The 18,187-nt window shown below is 34.8% G+C and overlaps 2 protein-coding genes and 1 long non-coding RNA gene across 15 annotated transcripts in view; 1 reads left to right on the top strand and 2 right to left on the bottom strand.

Moving 5' to 3' along the window:
- Positions 1-18,187, bottom strand: part of LOC101744586 (uncharacterized) — a 29,568-nt gene that overhangs the window by 8,392 nt on the left and 2,989 nt on the right. The gene's annotated exons all lie outside the window — the stretch shown is intronic.
- On the bottom strand, positions 15,050-16,692 carry LOC134200675 (uncharacterized). The gene is made up of 2 exons (XR_009975687.1): positions 16,411-16,692; positions 15,050-16,258 (listed from the first exon to the last, which is right to left on the bottom strand). It is a non-coding gene; the product is annotated as an uncharacterized LOC134200675 (long non-coding RNA).
- Positions 17,677-18,187, top strand: part of LOC101746167 (dystroglycan 1) — a 91,231-nt gene continuing 90,720 nt past the window's right edge. For 5 of the 12 annotated variants that reach the window (XM_062673990.1, XM_004933357.5, XM_021352725.3 and 2 more), the window contains exon 1: positions 17,690-17,864. The gene's annotated coding sequence lies outside the window, so the exon portion shown is untranslated. Of the gene's footprint in view, positions 17,865-18,187 lie in introns of all 12 variants that reach the window. The other 7 variants (XM_062673986.1, XM_062673981.1, XM_062673983.1 and 4 more) reach the window with 6 other exon arrangements.

The raw sequence follows: 18,187 nt of genomic DNA, 5'->3' as shown, positions 1-18,187 counted from the left end.
ATACACAACTGCATTCGTTTATACACCTTTCTCACAAAAATGTACCTCTGTTAAGCCCCAATAAGAAACTCCCAACCATACCGTGAGCGAGGATGGAAAATGACCTCGTTGGACACGCGGAATACGGTTGCTCGCTTCTTCACTACTGTGTGCGTACACCTTATCATTTTGTTTGTTGTAGCTCTCTTCTACGGTAAACTTTTTTCCCGATTTCCCGATATTTTTTTCCCGCGTACCGCTTCAACAAAGCGCGGCATCTCTTCAGTCTCAGGTCCATTAGACGAGCATTCAAATGATGTCCTGTTTTTCTTCGATATGCCCGAAGCCCTAAGTCTTCATTTAACACCCTTTTCACCGTGGTTCTGCTTAACCCCATCTGAAGGGCCAACAGTTTCTGCTTATGTTTGGGATTTCTTTGAATTCGCGCCTTCACAGCTTTTATCACTGCTGGAGTCCTAACAGACTACACTAGAGTCTTCATTGTATCGTTTGATGGTAAGATAAACGAATCTTTTGGTTATATTCAAATTTTTCAGTATGTTAAAAATTTGAATTGGCGCGTAACCGCAACGATGCAACGCAATAACTGCAACACGGTCTTCTTTAAGCGTCCACTCCATATTTAAAAATGAGTAAAATTCTAAAAGTATACATTTTTATTTTCATGAACAATTCGAAATTCGAATTCAATAAACTTTTTTGTGGCCAGCATTCTAAAAGAAAAGTTTTTACTGTGTGACAATACTTATGACCTGACTAGGTATAGAAGTTTCCTGTCTATAATATTTTCCTGTTTGACGGATAGATAAGTCGTTATTCCGTGCATCATTATGGACGGCAAATTTCACGTCACAGCTCCGATAAAAACAAAATTACACTTTTAGTTGTTCATTCCTCATTGACATAAAAAAATGTAAATACAAATATGCGGTGTGTCCTAAATTTCTCCAATAACGAATTCTAGTTTCCTAATATTAATCAATCTCAATTATTAATGAAGTCACGAAAATGTGCATAAACAAGATATTACATAACGTCGTTTTAAATTAAAAATCTCGATCTGAGACTTTGGGCCAAAATTTAAAAATGAAAACATTTCATATATTATGAAAGTTATTTTACCTATACGCAGCAAAAACTCCCATGTGCATATCTCAATATTTCATTGTATTACGCCTCAATCTTAAAAAATCCTAAGTCTCGGTTTGCATTTTATTGTAGATCAAAGTATCCTATGTGCTAAAAAAATATTTGCATATATTTTTCAGGAAGTAGTATTATTAGATTTTCTCGAAAACAACATTTATACACATAGGAGATTACAATTTTGCAACGACGATAAGTAAGTTGAATAAAAATTTAATTTTGTAAAAAACAAAATATAAAAAAAGAGTCGCGAAATTCCTTTTCAAAAATGAGTTTTTAGCCAGAAAAAAATATAAGTTTACGTATATTTAATTTTGAAACTTACATTGAATTTCCTTAGTACAGTGCAAGCAGATTAATAGTATAAATATTTTATTCATTGTTTCAATATTGAAAAGTGAATTTCAAATAAAAATAACTTATATACATTTAAAAATGCTTTTCTATATTTTTTTTCTAGATTTCTTTGTATTTTATTGCTTATCGAAATATTACTTTATAAATCATTCTACCCGCGTAACAATTTAGATATTTTAATCTAAAAGAAAATATTTTTATGAGAATATTAGTATGTTGTTTGTTTTTTTCTATTACTACGTACATATAATGTTATCAAAGCATACAAACATACTCCATAAACAAATCAATGCAAACCTAATTAACTGTAACAGGAAGAATAAAAATGGAATGAAGACAAACGTTGTGTAAAGCACCATTACTATGACCGCACCTCTAAATCTTGACCGCGGTGGCATTAAAATTTCACGATGCCCTTAAAAGTGTTGTTTTACTGTTCATCGCTGTTATGGCAAAGGTCTAGTGTTTGGTGTATGGTTTAAGGGAGAAGACATCGAGAATTTTCCTTTTTTTTCTACCTAATCGCCTTACAGGGTGTTCCAGCCACTTGTGGGCCGATTGTGAATTGGCGGTAGTTCTTTTGACGTTCAACAAGTATGTACTTTCATTTATGTTGAATAAATTTTTTTGATTTGATTTAATTTGATTGGTGAGCTAGCGGGCTCAACCTAAGAGAGTTTTTAACCACTGGCCCTAACAAGAGCGGTGCTTCGCTGTATCTACCACCGTATCGGAAACGCGACCCACTGAGAAGAGCCGGCAAGAAGCTTAATGGGTTGTCTTTATGGAAGCAGTTATATTAATGTGACTATTTGTGTCTTAGAGTGATGTCTATTTTAATAGACCTAAGATAGTTAATAGATAAAGACTAAAGATCGGATATAATTGAAATCAAAAAAGTACATTATGCAGTCTTATCAGGTGATAGCTTCCAGAAAACCATTAGGCGTGAATATCAACTGAATAAGAGAGATAAATAGACTGCAGCTGCTGTGTACTTGAAATTGCTTGATAATACATAACATTAAAATATATCCATATCAAATAAAAACGAACTAGTAAAATACTGATAAGAACTTCTGAATGCAAATGCATTCACTAATGTAAATATGTATGTAATACATGCACATATAACTTTGTGTTCGTAATATTTCCTATTACCATGGACCTTTGAATGAAAGATGAAACCGCTTGTACTCTGAAGGCTAATTCTAGGTTCACATGATCTGAATTTATTTCTATTACGTTTTAATTTTATTGCTTAGGTGGGTGGACGAGCTCACAGCCCACCTGATGTTAAGTGGTTACTGGAGCCCATAGACATCTACAACGTAAATGCGCCACCCACCTTGAGATATAAGTTCTAAGATCTCAGTATAGTTACAACGGCTGCTCCAACCTTCAAACCGAAACGCATTACTGCTTCACCGCAGAAATAGGCAGGGTGGTGGCACCTACCCGTGCGGACTCACAAGAGGTCTTCAAGAGGTCCTACCACCAGTAAAGATTCGATTGAATTATATTTATGGTAGTAGTTTTGTTTGGGTTAAAATAAAAAAAAAGACGATCGGGTCCGTTTTCCTTTTTCGCATTATAATTCGATTTTCCTACGAAATTTAATTTGAATAAGAACATATTATGACCTTAATTTGTTACACTACTAAACTTTCACCGCACGCAGCCTTGACGGGCCCTTTCTAAAGAACTTTCACTTGAGGACAAGGAAATCCTACTTAAGAAATGCACCACTGTTATCGTTCTCTATATATTACATGTACATACATATATTTACCTAACTTTAAAGGTTTTTAATTAGATTAAATTAACGTAAAATTACAAAGCCAAATAAAATCGATCACTGAAATTCTTTCCAAGCTGAAGAAGTAATATCAAATGTGAAAATTATATGGGTTTAATTGTAACAAGAATAAAAATAGTTCCGCTGATCGCAAATACTTGTTGAACCCGATCAGTTTTCAAATTATTTAGATGATTTATGAATTGTATTATTGAATTGAATAGCGGTAGGCAGCGGCTTGGTTCTGCCCCTGGCATTGCTGAAGTCCATGGGCAACGGTAACCACTCACCAGCAGGTGGGCCGTATGCTCGTCTGCCTACAAGGGCAATAAAAAAAAATTGTAAAATTTCTGTGATAATGAAATATTGGAGGTCAATTTTGACATATTATTGTATAGATAATAGTATGTCTAATCCGTATTATATAATAAGACATGTTGGAGCGTCCTTAGAGTGGTCTGACTTTTAAAGAAGTACTCATTCTCGAATCAGTAAGAGAAAATGCTTTATTGGTTCCAATCCCATTATTGAACCTACTAATAAAATTTACACATGACATTATCTCTATTACCCATGACCTCTATTAGCCGACTTGAATATCTGGCAAAATAATTCAAATTTCCTACGCCAAATAATTAGAAGCCTTGAATTAGTCTTGCCATAAATATTGACACAAAGGAAAAAAAAAATCTATTGCAAATAACATTTATTACTTTTACAGCGTGTTAGTTTAATACATAAATATAAAACAATTTAAAGTATAAAAAGCTTATTCGAAGTGGTCTCCATTGGCTGCAATACAGTCCTCTAAACGTTGAGGCCAGTTATCAATAGAAGCACGCACTCTTTCCATGGGAAAAATTTTCACTGTCAATCGTACGGATTGTTTTAAGGACTCCAACCTATCATGGCGTTTAGAGCAAGCCGTACTCTCTAAAACTGATCATAAATCATAATCCAGCGGATTAAGATCGGGACTAAGCGACGGCCAGTCTTCAGCTCTGATGAAGTCCGAAACGTTCGTTTCCAACCAAGACTGCGTAGACTGAGCTTTATGACCAGGTGCCGAGTCTTGCTGGAAGGACCATTCTTGATTATTGAAAATGGTGTTGTTAAGGGGCTTCACTACCTTCTCAAGAATGGTATCTTGATACACTTGTGCCGATTTTTTGATACCTTTTTCACAAAAGTATGGCTCAGTCACTCCTTGATAGCTAATACCCCACCAAACCATCACTGAAGTCGGATAGTGCCCACGTTGCACTCTGTCGACTTATTGGGAAGCTCCCTTAGAGCTTTGAGCATAAATACGGTCATTTTATTTGTTAAAATGTGTTTAATTGTAAAAATTTTCTCATCCGTAAACAAAAATTTTCTATGACCTCCCTTTGCGTACCGCTTCAGTAGTTGTTTCGATTTTACCACCCTATTCTCTTTTAAATTATCAGTTAAGAAATGACCAGTACGTCTCTTATAGGCTGCAAGTCCAAAGTCATCTTTGAAAATGAGAAAACTCAATGAGCAATGATATAAAAATGAGAGATTCCAAATTCAAAAGTAATATTATGTTTATTTTTAATTGTAACAGTATTTATGGCCAGACTAAGTATATATGCTAAAACGCTTTCACTTTTCAACGTGGACCACAGGACGAAACGTCGTAAACGCGCTTTAAGATTTACACCTACACAAAAAAACTGTTAAGGTTCCGAACTCAATCTTCATCCGAGAGCGTGCTGTAAACCTCTGCGAACTGCTTTAAATAGTTTAAAAACCCCTAATATCTTGAGTTTTTCATCAAAAACTAAGCATGTTCCAAATTTATTGCTTACTAGCTGACCTGGCAGACTTCGTAGTGCCTCAATCGATAAATAAAAGACCTAAACAGCTCAGCTTTAGAGATGTAATTAATATAATACAACATAAATAGGCTCTATGGTGATGACACCTAGAGCTGAACAGCGTACCTTACTAAGTAATATTCAAGATACGAATTAAGGGGAGATTTAAAGGAGGCCTACTTCACTTATCCACATCTCCTGATAGGCTGCACAGACTAGGTATCATTAATAGATTAGGTATCTAGTAACATACTTATTTTTCACACGCTCACCAGTCTGAATTTACTGGTTGTATGGCATATTGGTTGTACGATCATGCCATCCTGGTTATAGTGTTTTTAGACATAGATTGGTCGCCAACTTACAACCGACCCGATATTAGTTGCGATAACAGTTGCCTATTACTTTTTAGTTTATAAATTTAACCCTAAAATAGGTATTGTTTGTGATAGCGTTGTAAAATTCAACGTTTATTGATTTTCTTGTAAATGAAAAAAAAAGAGAATGTAGCGCGGTATAATAGAAACAACATTGTATATTTTATGTTCAGATTTACAAGGTCCTAAAGTTCTAAGCCATACGAACTGAACGCGATCACGAATCAAGTAAACCAACGTATTTTTTAATAGTTGGTTGCTTTAAAATGTAACAACACACATTTCCTATGATTAGATTGAGTTGTGCTTCATTTGTTAACTCTAATACAGTGACTAACCTAATTTTGTTTTCTTATTATAAGCGCTGTCTTCAGATAAATAAAGTGAAATTGAATGTACTTCTTTTGTTTTGTAATGTGTTAAAAGGTACAAGCTTTCATCTTCTCTCCACTCTCGATTTCTTTGTTTATTTATTTGCATTTATGTATTTGATTTTGGAGGGTTGAGTTGAGTTTTAAGGGCAGGGCAGTCGTTGTACTGTAAAACTGAGACCTTAGAACTCATGTCTCGAGGTGGGTGGCAGCATTTAGATGGTTGATATCTATGGGCTTCGATAACCTCTTAGTATCAGGTGGCTGTGAGCTTGTCCACCCACATAAGCAATAAAAAAATAAAAATTACTAAGTCTTATTATAAATTACTAGCGACCCGCCCTCGCTTCGCTTCGGAAACTGTAATTTAATATTGATTTCTCCACTATTTAATGGATGTTATTATACATATAAACCTTCCTCTTCAATCAATCTATCTATTAAAAAAACCGCATCAAAATCCGTTGCGTAGTTTTAAAGATTAAGCATACATAGGGATATAGGGACAGAGAAAGCGACTTTGTTTTATACTATGTACTATGTGGTAACTCTTTTTAAAAGACATATAATATATACATAATATAATATATATGTAGCATATTAAAAAAATGCGTGGTGTCGTGTGACACCGGATAGGAACGAAGCTCCTTATTATAAAAATTCGAAATTCGAAATTCGAAATTCAATTCGAGGTATAAATAAAATAAAGCGTCCTGCTCCAGCTTCGCTCGGGTCATTATCAAAATTTTCAAAATAAAAAATTACAATACACACACATTATCCCTTATATTTGCGTCAGGTCTCTAAAAATAGAAAATTATAAAGATAGTTTGAATATTATATTTTTAAAAAACTTTTATATTCGTTTAAATAATATTTGTTTTTATCTATTTTTATATTATTTTTATATTATTATTTTTCTAGTTTTCGTAAAAAGGTCATACATACAAAACAAAAGCCATTGAGTTTATTGAGTAAGAGCTTCCTTGTACTGGCTGAGCCCTTGCTTTCTCTGAGCCCTTGCTCGCCCACCTGTCCTTGTGAAACTGGAAAGGCCTCCGGGGCACCAGTAAACCCACAATTATAAAAAAGCTACCCTGTGAACGATATTTGATGTTGTTTTTTATTTTTTAAATAAATTAACACTTATTGTGGCATAGCTATAATAGTCGGACATATGCTGTCGCCACATTTTTTGTAAATAATAATGTGTTCTACAAAGTTATAGTACATTATTTTATTCTATCATCAATAGTTTTCGCAGGGCACGCGATGTAAGAATATTTTAGGTGTTTTTCTTACACCTTGGGTTACATTATTGGAGTTTTAGTAAGGATCCCTAACTTTTAAAAAATATATTATAGCCTATGTCACTCGGAAATACTGTAGCTCCTAAACAGTGAAAGAATTTTTCAAATCGGTTCAGTAGTTTGGAAGCCTATTCGAAACAAACAAACAAACAAATCTTTCCTCTTTATAATATTAGTATAGATTACTTTATTCTATCGTCAATAGTTTTCGCAGGGCACGCGATGTAAGTATATTTTAGGTGATTTTCTTACACCTTGGGTTACATTATTGGAGGTTTAGTAAGGATCCCTAACTTTAAAAAAAAATATTATAGCCTATGTCACTCGGAAATACTGTAGCTCCTAAACAGTGAAAATTTTTTTCAAATCGGTTCAGTAGTTTGGAAGCCTATTCGAAACAAACAAACAAACAAATCTTTCCTCTTTATAATATTAGTATAAATTACTTTATTCTATCGTCAATAGTTTTCGCAGGGCACGCGACGTAAGAATATTTTAGGTGTTTTTCTTACACCTTGGGTTACATTATTGGAGTTTTAGTAAGGATCCCTAACTTTTAAAAAAATATTATAGCCTATGTCACTCGGAAATACTGTAGCTCCTAAACAGTGAAAGAATTTTTCTAATCGGTTCAGTAGTTTGGAAGCCTATTCGAAACAAACAAACAAACAAATCTTTCCTCTTTATAATATTAGTATAGATTACTTTATTCTATCGTCAATAGTTTTCGCAGGGCACGCGATGTAAGTATATTTTAGGTGTTTTTCTTACACCTTGGGTTACATTATTGGAGTTTTAGTAAGGATCCCTAACTTTTAAAAAAATATTATAGCCTATGTCACTCGGAAATACTGTAGCTCCTAAACAGTGAAAGAATTTTTCAAATCGGTTCCGTAGTTTGGAAGCCTATTCGAAACAAACAAACAAACAAATCTTTCCTCTTTATAATATTAGTATAGATTACGATAACTTATTTTTTATCGTGAGATTCGTTCGCGACCACATGACCACTCAATTACTCAGAAATTACTCAGTAATCGGTACTCGCCCTACGGCACAGCATAGTCAAATTACTTGGAATACACGAGGCATTTTACTTGTGAAGTAACGGACGCTCATTTTGTACTCATACTTCGTTATAATTAAAACTTTTAATAACGTCTTACTCATAAACTTTTCAACGGACATACTTCAAAACGTGCTAATGACGAGAGATCCTTCCGGGAAGTAATACTTCTCAATTCACCACCCTGTTATTACAATAATGACGCAGGACATTAACATCAAATTCCGCCGAACAATAAAACAAATCATTAAGCGCAGAATTGCCAAATAACATAAAACAAGAAACGGGGATCATTGACATTGACGTTACTTCAACAAATCGGCACAGGCCGAAATCTGTACGCTTTTAGCACTTTTTGTTTGACACAGTTTGACCTGAATCTGTCTGCCTATCTGTCTATGTAACCTAACAGAATTTCACAAAGTTAAATCAGATGACAATTAAACTAATATTTTAAAACTGTATTCTCATTTATGCAATGTCTTAAATCACTGCCATATGTCATCATTATCGTACCCTTCTCCCAGTCACCTGGGGTCGGCGCAACATGTTTTCTCCTTCCATACTCTTCTATCATATATCATTCCTTCGCTCACTCCCTCCTTACCCATATCGTCTTTCACGCAATCCATCCATTTCTTCTTAGGTCTACCTCTTCCTCTATATCCTTCCACATTCATAGTTAACATTCTCTAACCAACCTCATTTTCATTTCGTCTCATCACAGGTCCATACCAAAATCACTGCCATATGTACAGCAAAATAAAAATATTCACAGTAAACATTTTACTAAAATGACCCTAGATGAGGGGCGTGCTAATTGAATTCAATAAATCATGATGTTTAAGTGGAACATGATTAAGTCTATTATTAGTACCTAAATGAGAATGAAAACATATAACATATTTTTTCAACGCTCGATTTAAATCCCTACCTAATTATCGTACTGAGTGCTTCAAATAAAATCGATTCTAAAGAAGTAAGCTCCAAAATATTCCTTTGGTAGATTTAGCGAAGTATTACTCATGTTTTTTTTTTTATTGCATAGATGGGTGGATGTGCTCACAGCCCACCTCGTGTTAGATGGTTACCGGAGCCCATAGACATCTACAACGTAAATGCCGCCACCCACCTTGAGACATGAGTTCTAAGGTCTCAGTATAGTTATAACACCCGCTTTACCCTTCAAACCAAAATGCATTACTGCTTCACGGCAGAAATAGGCAGGGTGGTGGTACCTACCCGTGCGGGCTCACAAGACGTCCTACCACCAGTAAAGACAAATGTTAGAACAAATTCTTTCAGGCTGAGTCCCGTAAGTTCGTCCACCAGTCAGGGTGAAGCAAGAATAGACCTAGAACAGAACTAGAGACAGAAATACCTCTTATTGAATAATTTGTTTGCCTTGAAAAAGTCACAGGCGCCTACTAGTCATCATAATAAAATGCAACAAACCGGCCCTAACTCCAAAATGTATTACACAATTAAGGCCTAAACACGTTTTGTTCGTGGTCGACTGGCTTTAATTCATTTTTTTTCCCTTTTATTTCACGAGGAGAGAATTTATTTTCATAACTGATAATAAATGTCGAGTCATTGTCGTAATAAAGTAAGTGAGGGCAGCTCACCCTTCCGCAGTCACATTCAAATTAGAAGTCATAGCTGTCTCACTACAAACAAGACTAATGTGATCATTTAAAAAACAAAATGTTTTAAATATTTCAGAACAGTTCTTTGTTATTTATTTTGTAGGGAATGTGAAAGGTAACTTCATACACAATACGAACGATTTGTAAAGTGCTTCGTACAGATTACTAATTAATTTACCCCACGTCATTTACGAAAACTGGTCTATAGAGCATAATATAGGGGTTTATAAGTAATAGCTTTTCAGTACCGCGACGGGCGGAGTCCAGTGTTTCTCCAGAGAGTTTGCGACACTCTACCTTAGCAGATTGGATGTCCGATGTTCACTATAAAATCGGCACCGTGAAATGTAAGGGATTTGACTTCATCGAATATCATTCAGGACTTTTGTATATATGTTAACGGAAATGTGTGTAATCCATCATTGTATACAATTCCTAGGAAATGTATGTAATTTCTAAGATCGCACGGAAATGTGTGAAATAAATTATATTATACTAACACATTACATATTTCCTAGGAAATCTATACATTTCCTAAATAGCAATCGGAAATGTAAAACATTTAAGATATTGGTGGGTACGCGGGGACAGCGGGACGAGTCTTGCACTACGGTCAGTTGCCAACTTGCAATCCACTGGAACCGGCCAGGGATTTAAGAAGTGCCTTTGCAAGAAAAACTGTGCTACATCAAGATGTCTGTGTTTTAAAAATAAAGTATTATGTACTTCCAAATGCCATTCGAGCTTACCCTGCAAAAATAAATAGCTATATGGACTGACAAAGTATTATAATATAAAGATTTACTTTTATACTTTGACATTTATAATTACTTAATTATCAGACTGATTACTTGCCAATGAAAATTTGATTTTATAAGAATAAATATAAGTTGATTTATTTTGTGATACGTTAAAAGTTAATAGATAGTTGATTTTAGAAGTTTTAATTAGTAAGATAATATGAACATATTATTATTATTTTACGGTATGACTGTTACCCGATTGTCTCAATAAGTGTTATATTAAAAAAATATTATTAACAACGTGTTTTATTACAGAAAGCATTTACTTTATACATTTCCTAATACGATATTGGAATTATATACAATTCCGAGGAAATTTATACATTACCTAGGATATCTATGCATTAAATAGTTTTTCAAACAATATTTTATACATTTCCTAAATAGTATCGGAATTGTAAACATTTCCTAGGATTTGTATACAATTCCTTGATTTCATACATTTCCGTTAACATATACATATAAATAACGGCAGCATTCATAATAAAATAAAAATGGTATTTCAACCTATCGTAATATTGTTTCGCGTACTCATCTTGCTAAGGTAGTAATTTAAGATCAAAAACTTTAATTTTAATATTACTTACAAAAATTAATCAGAGATACGTGCTCAGTTTTAAACCAAGTACCTCCCGTGTTACGTAGTATAGAGAAACATATGATTCTAAGTAAAATACTCGATTATATCCGTATAATTTAAATTCTAACAAGTGTGGAATACACAGCTTAGAAAACGCTCCAAACCATCTCATTGGTATCAATTCCATTAGAATCTTAGCCGATGGGAGCAACCACATTTACATATATGCACTTGGGCTGATTGCCTCTGATGGAAGGAAAGGATCGAGATGGTTCCCTCAGTGAATTGAACGCGTTCACTTGAAGTGCACATCGTTTGTTGCAGCAATTTAAGATGGGTTACGAAAACGTTTTTGTATACAAGTATTCTGCTCGTGTTATAGATACTCGGACCACTCTATCTTTCTAACTACAATATATCTGCATATTTTTATTGGAAACTAGCTGACCCGGCAGACTTCGTAGTGCCTCAATCGATAAATAAAAGATCTAAACTTTTGTATAAAATAAACTTAAAACAAAGAATAGGGACCCGTCCGACGAGCGACACATCAAAGGAAAAATAAAATTGTTATTTTTATTTAATTTCGAGCGTTTTCATATTTATTTATCTTTTAAACCTTCTTTGGAATTTCACAAATAATTCAAGACCAAAATTAGCCAAATCGGTCCAGCCGTTCTCGAGTTTTAGCGAGACTAACGAACAGCAATTCATTTTTATATATATAGAAGATTGAAATTTAGAAAGTACAACGAAAATGATACACTTATTTTTAATAACTTAAGACAGAAAGAAGACTTGCATTTTCGATCTTTTTATCAAGTACAACGATATCAAACGATAACGATATAATTAGATCAGAATTGACTACTAGAGTTTGCCGAAAGCTTACGATTTATTTCCGCACTAAAATGCTTCCAGCCACTGAATTTTAAACGCAACAATACCTATAAGGATCTGTATCATTTGCATCGTTCGTGTTCATTGCCCGGGATAGTGATGAGTTTTCATTTTCTTAAGGCTTACTTCTGTATAGATACGTGCCGATTTCAATTTTAACTCAAGACGTTTAGGTGCTAAACTTGCAATTCTGATTTGAAGCACTTACGCCTTTAAAATTTTCGTTTCGAATAATAGCCATGTCAAAAGCATTGCTCGAGTGACGCGGATACTTTCCGACTGCTTGGTTTTATTTTATTGCGCATGTTTTAATATAAATTGTAAGTTTTCCGAGTCGATGAGCTGCCGACGGCTTCATGCAAATGTGATCCTGTCAAAACGTTTAGCGCACAGGAATCCGTTGGTGTTTATTTATCCGTGAAATCTTGTCTTGTTTCGAAATTATTATGTGAATAGTGGTTAAGTTTCTGAATATATTAATCATTAATTCGGAAGCTCGAATGAAGTTCTATAAATCGGAGCCAAAGTGGAGTTATCGAATGGTGAAATTTGACGACTGAACGATAGACCTGCCTCTAAATAGTAACAGTGGTCTTCGCAAACTACTACTACGTCATCAGTCAGTAGTTGAAGTGTAGAGCCCGTACGGGTTGGCAATTTTTTCCTACCCAATCGTAGGTAGCCTTTGTGGTTTTTTTTTCTTTTTTGGGCTTGGGTTTTTAACCTCCTACGAGGGTATGTGGCACTTGACGATCTATAAATGTTGGGGACAGACCGAGCGCCCAAGGATATTTTTAGGGCCCTACTACACTAAACGACTCTGCACTCTCTGACCCGACGTCCGATCTCCGTCCGGGGTCAGGACCCAGTCAGAGTAGGGAGGTTCCCGTGGTCAACACTACAATGAGTCGCACGGCGCCACCCCGAGGATACTCGACCGACGGGTCGTCGAGGCGATCGTCGACGACCAATGACGTCGGTCTCTGCAGTACGGCGGCCCGATACCCCGCTGGGTCAGAACCAGCTTGCCGGGTCGAAACGCGATACACCGCCAACCTGCTCTTCCACAATCTGTTCGGTGACGACAATGACGACGGCAATGCGGATCGCATCGCGAACCGCAGCTGACGTCATCCCATTTTCCTGGTAACAGCGCATTAGAGTGACGGTAACGTGCGGCGTAGCTTTGACCCCCTTCGATCACCGGGAGGAGACTCCCTCCTCACAAGCCTAGTGAGCTATTTTAACTACACGCGGACCGGCAAATAAACTCACGGGCTCAACTTGAGAGAGCTGCTACCACTGACCCTAGCAAAAGCAGTGTTTCGCTGAATCTACGGCTCGATTGGAATCGCAACACACTGATAAAACGATCCGGTAAGAAACTCAGTGTGTTAGTTGCCAGTACCAACAAGCCTCTTTCTCCTGCGAAGCAGTCCCGCGTTCCGGTTTGAAGGGTGAGATATAAGGTAGCATTCACTTTGTTTTGTATATGGGTTCCTGTAATCATTTAATGTATTATAATAAAACCAATTGATTAAATTTGGAATATCGTAAATAATCACAAAAAAAAAAGCGCGATTAAACCGTAATAGTATTTTTAATAATGGTAGACAGTATTAACAATACTGCGAAAACCGAAGAAAATAAAATACCTATCATTGTTTCCAAAGCTATGACGTATATAACTTTTTGCAGGTTTTGATATTTTTTATTACATACACGATGTTACTCCATCACCATGGAACTCATTCAATAAAGATTTACGTGCGTATTTCATTAAAAATATTTGTAGCTGCCTGACGGATTTGAACATTAAAATAGTCGCCTCGTTCAATATGAGTATAGCGGGCCACTTATCTCTTGGGCCAGGACGACGTTAAAGAAAAAAGAATATTATTATTCTTTTTTTTTTAAACTTAGCACTGATGTACGAATAGAGATATCGACTATAATACAAGCCGGTCATATTATTGTATGACATTATTTTAAGCGACAGTTCTTGGTATGATTATCGCCCTCAACCGTGATACGTGATAAAAGTCGTATCAATCAGGTGATAATCAAAAGACAATAGAACTCGGCGACTACTTAAAATTAGTCTATAATCTGTGGAATGATGGACAATATATTTTGTATTTTGTCTAGATATTAATGGAACAACAAAAACGTCAAACACTACTAGAATATTTTTCCTGTGACAATTAATGTATTTTTTTACCTTCGAAGGAACAGTGGATGTTGATGGAAATTAGCGACGCGAAGGCCCAACCAAGCTGCTATCTACAACTGAGGACTAGATATACTTATCCCTCTTGAAACACCGTGGAGGGGAGTTCATGTCACAGCCGAATCATGCGTTGCCAAAACGATGCGAAAGGTTTTTGGTATCTAAGGATGAATTCTACTCCGATGGCGGGTAGTGCGATGCTAAAAAGGAGATGTTGACATCATTTTGCACTTCTACTTCCTTAGAGAATCCTCACATCTAGTTCCTTTGAATTCTTATTTTTAGCAACCTTATTCTACAAAAAATCCATCTTTTTAACAGAATCGCCTGAAGAAGCTAGAGATAATGAACGTGAAATACATTTCCTTAAAATTTAATGAAACAGTCAATGTCATCAAATAATCCTTTAGCTTTTCCACACCGTCTTTTGTCTATTTCGGTCTAGTTAATCTACAAAACGTAACGCCATATCTATATTTGGTTTAAAGGAAATTTATCAAAAAAATCTTGGTGTTTTAACCCTACAAGGCTCAATTTTTTTTTGTGCATGAAAAAAATATATAGTTTGTATTTAGTGATTAGAAGATCGGGAAAACATATAAAAATAAAAATAAAACCATATTTTACGAAAAAATCAACTTTTTATTTCAGTTCCACATATGGTACACTGAGCCTTAACTATACTTTTTGGTATACTAAACTAGTACAGTTGAATTGTTTTGGAAGTTTCCTATGTACTTTTTGTTCAATTGTAAATTATTCAAAATGAAATGATTATTACCTTTACTTATATTTTACTTTTTTATATTATTGCAAAATCATACTTATAACTAATATAAAATGATTTATTGATGAAAGGATCTAAAACAATTGTTACATTTATTGAGGCAAAGTTCTACGCAACATTTGTTGCAAGATATGAATGTATTTCCTTTGCAACCAGGATATTTGCATCGTTGTCTTTTTTGACCCCAAACAGGAAAATTCTCAAACCCATCGCGCCTGACATCACGCGGAGGTAGGATTGATGTATTTGGCTTCTGTCTTTTGTTTTCAACTTCATCAGATAAACTTGGTCTATGCATAAACTTTTCCCTACTTCAAATTTGTAGTCCTTCGGTTTCATTGGGGTTGGTATATGCTGCTGCTCTCCGACTCTTCTGTACAATAACCAGCAATTGACAAGGGTTACATCAAGAAGATGATAAAATAGCCTCAAGTACCATTTTCTTTGAAGAATTTTTTGGACACTAAATTTGTGCATATGCTGAATATCTTCTCCAATATGCTGAAATAACGCATCACCAAAAAACCATAAAAAATAAAGAAGGGGCGTTTCAAAGTCTATAATCGGTGACTGGAAATTTGCGTTTCCAGTAAATGAAGAAGGGCGTTATTGAAAATATGTTTTCTTCCATATAAATCTTTTTTTTCTTTGAGTGACAGTTACAGTGCCAGGGATTCTAGATCCATGACCGATTGTGTTACTCATAGTCGATGATCGTCTAGGTTCCTGAGATTATGCAATGGACTTGTAGTTGTCCTTGAAGTCATTCCTGATATACTAGGCTGAGGGTTTGATATTTCTGGCTGACGATTTACAATATTCGTAACATGCTCGTTGACGGGAGACGAAAACTGATATATTTGCGGAGAGAAGGAAGTTTCCACGTTGCTGAGTGGCTCTGATAAAAAGTTTCGGATGGACTGAACCTTTTCGATGTCATCATCACTTTCAGCATCAGAAAAATCTTGACCATCTTCACTCCCAGAAGGAATATCCCAGAAACCTTCAATATCTTCATCACGCAATCTTCTTAGCGACATTATCTGCAATAAAATCAAAAAAATCCTAGGGAACGTTATTGTAAGTAAGTATAAGTGAAAACAGGCACTAAAGCTCAACGTACCGTATGGGGAACATGCATAAAAATATGATTTACTAATACGTTTACTATTGTAATATAAAAAAAACAACTTACCTCTGCAAAATATACACTTCGTTGCAGCACAGAATTTTTTTGGAGTCAAAACTGTTCAATAACTATTTTTTTAATATTTTTGAATTCAAACAAACGACTAACGTTCCACTTTCATTCAAATTTCACACTTCATATACTATAACTTTAACACGAAAGACATCTTTAGGTAAAGTTTTGTATTACAACATTGCTAAATGTCTGTAGCATCTATCAATATGTCAATAGATGACGCTATTTCTTGTTTTATAGTTATAGGAACGATTAAAGACAGTGTTCCACATATGGAACTAGGTGCCTTGTAGGGTTAAAGTTATTCCGGAAAACAGAAAATGACATTCACAATTAAAATCGCAGTGTGTATACTGCTGCCATCTATTAGTCAATTTAGCAAAATTTCAAACGAAATTTAGTCGTTAGACAGTATAATATTTTCATCTGATAACAGATGGCAGATGATACAAAACCTTTTCAAATTGAAATTACTCGACAATAGATGGCAGTTTCTTCATCTTGGCTTTTTTTAACTTTACCGTATTCCCAAATTTCCTTAAAAAATAGATTTCAATTCATTTAAAACAAAATTTGTTTGGTTCCTGGAGTGTAAAAGATATTTCCTTCTACTAGAGAGAGATATTTACTAGAGTTTAAAGTATGTATGACTGCAGTCGATTATTAAATCTTATCTGTGCATTATGCTGCCAATGATAAAAATTCCATCGTAATCTTGTTAAATTCAAATTTTCTACTGAGAGAGAGTTTTAGTTTTTAAAACTGAATTTCATACAAAAACTATTACACATATTATTATGTATATTCAATTATAGTGAGATTATTAAAAAACTGCTACATATACGTTTTCTTAGTATTTTTGATTAAAAAGTTTTTATTATCTTAGATGAGTAGATGAGGTCACGGCCCACCTGATGCTGTAAAGTGCCTACTGGAGCCCATAGACATCAATATCGTAAAAACCACCTACCTTGAGACATAAGTGCTAAGTCTCAACTTTATAGAACGTCTGCCATAACCTTCAAGCCGAAACGTATTATTGCTTCACGGCAGAAATTGGTAGGGTGGCAGTATCACTCACAAGATACTCTACTATCAATACTGTTCTGGTACTCGATGGCGCAATAGTAACTGAAAGTATTACATGTTATAATGAATGGTTTGAAACGATGTCCAAGAAACTGATTTTTCTGGAGAAATTGTAAATAAAAATGGTCACACTTTAATTATTTTGGCTATCTCTTTCTTAGATGAGTAATATAAAGAGATAGAGCATCTTTTGACACTTACTCCATTTTTTCTGTTCTGATTTCATCCATCCAGTGCCTCGGAAAGGAAGGAACGGTGTAATGAACTGTTATGTGTTTACCGAAATGTGTAGTGTTTTGTTTATGAATTAAATATTGTTTAGTTTACATTAAATTTAACAAAAGCGAAGCAACAAGGTGAGTAAACTATGAAATATGGGTGTATAACACACCGTCGAGAATGGGTCATGTGAAATTTAATTTTGCTTCAATTTCGGCATGATTCTCTGAAAGTAGAGATACGGCGCTTCGCTACATTTAGTTTGTGGTGAAGATTGTAAATTACATTCTTTTAACTTTATTTGATACTTTTTATCACAAAAATATCGGTGATGACTTATATCATTAAGGATTGTTTTAACGTAATGTACATTAAATGCAATGATTATTCATACTATATAGTTCCGAATTACCTTTAAGCACCTTCATTGAAAATTACGTGATGCAATTGAACAACATTT

The sequence above is a fragment of the Bombyx mori genome, chromosome 19 (genome assembly GCF_030269925.1).
Source record: "Bombyx mori chromosome 19, ASM3026992v2".
Lineage (NCBI taxonomy): Eukaryota > Metazoa > Arthropoda > Insecta > Lepidoptera > Bombycidae > Bombyx > Bombyx mori.
The sequence above is the reverse complement of the archived record's forward strand: the minus strand, read 5'-3'. Positions and strand labels throughout refer to the sequence as shown.